Below are 2285 nucleotides of genomic sequence, written 5' to 3' on the forward strand. Positions count from 1 at the left end.
TCGGCCGCACCTTCCAGGGGGCCCCGATACGATCGTTCCCGCAGGAGCGGGCGGAGCGACGTTAACCCTTGTGCCGCGGGCCCCGGGCGATGCTTCCCCCGCTGCGGGGTCTGCGCCGCGCCTGGCACCGCCGCGGGTGGGATTAGCTAAATCCGCCTGGTCAAGCCAAGGCATGGAAACGGGAACAAAGGAATTCATAAATTAACTTTCCCCGTGAGATTCCCCGAACGACTGTATCCGTACAAGAAAATGTCTTCGGTGCTGCCAGCTTGCGAGTACCTTCACTGGCTCCGACATAAGCCCCGGGACTTCTTATTCAGCGTTTTTAGACACCTGCAAGTGAGCTTGTTCTTAGAAGGGGAAAAAAAAATACGCTGGGTGAAGCAAGTTTATAATCGAGGGTGAATAAAGAGAGAGGAACTGCGCTTTATTTATAATGCCGGTACCAACCTTTCATCGGTTATTTTCCAGGCAGAGCTTATTGTAGGATCCGATGCAGCTTGGTTTCAGGTGCTTGGGGTACTTGTTTCAAAAGAGTAAAAGTGAGGTGATGCTTCTTAGGGATGCTCTTTAAGGAGCGTAGCTGGGGGTGGGGAGGGGAGGAGAGGGCAGGTAACCCAGGCCTTTGCGAAGGAAAGAGCAGTGGAACCCGAGCGGGAATCTGGGCTCCATCCCTCCCTCCCCCGCGCGCCTGCGGCCTTTTCCAAGGCGCTCAACTCTTCCTGGCTCTCTTCCACTCTGGATTAAAGATTCTCCATTTCTGTTAACAACTTGGTGTTCGATATCCTTTACATGAGACTGAACACCATTTCTCATGTTATAAAGAACCTTCCCCCAGCCTTTGTACGAGACTATTTTAGCTACAAATACCTAAGGGTTAACAGCACAGCTTGGGTGTTAGTCTGGGTAATGACTTCTCCCAAAGCACTAGAAGCCAGGGGGCTTCGCCTCAGGCCAGCCAAGGCTTCATGGTTAACCCCCACTGGCTCCATCCTTCTGAAGCCATGCTTTAATCCCCAGGGGAAGAGGCACAGATGAGCGCATCTCAGCTTGCCTCGCTGTGCCATCAGGAGAGCTTCAAAACTCCTCTAGCACGAGATGTGTTTTGTTACCTAGAAGCGAGGTAAAGTCATTTCCAGAAATCCCTTCAAAAAACTTTTTTCTCGTCCTGCTTGGCCAGAATTTTACCGAGGTGATGGCAGGCTTTGCCATCCTCAAGGGCGCTATCCAGAAGTCCTGGCAAACACTGGAAGAGCTGTTTTCTCCTTTAGGTTTCAGCCATGCTGAGGGGTTGTGTGGCGTAAGCTAAGTAAGAGCAAAAATACTCAACAAAAGAAAAGAGTCGCTGCTTGTGCGGCAGGCTGGCCTCTTAATTCTGCTTTGTCAGCTCACGACGAGCCTCTACGGAGCGAAACACAAAAAAGGATCGACTCTGGATGTGTCTCCGGATCTGAGAGGCAAGTGCTGAACTTCTGTACTCGCGGAAGCACTGTAGCTGCATTCACAGGGAGTTTGGCCCTAGGTCCGTCCTCTGCGAGGAGCTGCTTCGGAGGAGGTTCCAGAGCCGGCCCCGGCAGCAGATGCACGGGGCAGAACAGGAGAAGGCGACGATAGCGCGGTTTATGCCAGATGCAGGGGGGTTTTCTGAGGAAGGAACTGCAGATAACCAGGGTAAGGAGGCTGGAGCGTCAGCAGAGCCGAGTCTTATTTTTGACAGAAAGGAAGCTGCCGTCTGGGTTAAAATATTCATATAGTGAGTAACTTGCTGGAACAAAACCTAGGCGGCCTCAGGGGCTAACTTACCAGCTCAGGTGCTGGTTTTGACAGTGACAGGCTGCGGTAAGCATCGGAAGTTTTAGTTTCTTCAAAATGTCACTTCCAAACAAATTAACTCGGTAGTTTGCTTCTTCCTTTTAAATTTAAGCTCAAAATGTAAAAATACCTGCCAGAAAATGTTGGGACGAAAGAGACAAAAAGCAATCTCCATTAAGCAGATCCCAGTTACGAAGAGCAAATGTAGTCAGCATCCTTCTCGCCTGCACAGCTGCGGTGAAAAATTACTGCTGCCCTAGAGCAAGGAGGAGAAATCCCAGGTGCCTGACCAATGCACAGAAGTCTTGTTTTAACCCCAAGACCTGCAGGGGTTGCGGCCGTCTCCAGAGCGGGTGCCCATCCGCCCTCGGCCGTCTCTGGCGTGCTGAGGCGAGCCCTCAGGTGGACGTTTTCAAGCAGGAAATTCTGCTTCTCGTTCCAGGCGGGAGCAGGCAGGGATCCCTGCCCGCCTG

The sequence above is a fragment of the Egretta garzetta genome, unplaced genomic scaffold, assembly GCF_000687185.1.
Source record: "Egretta garzetta isolate BGI_Z169 unplaced genomic scaffold, ASM68718v1 scaffold683, whole genome shotgun sequence".
NCBI lineage: Eukaryota > Metazoa > Chordata > Aves > Pelecaniformes > Ardeidae > Egretta > Egretta garzetta.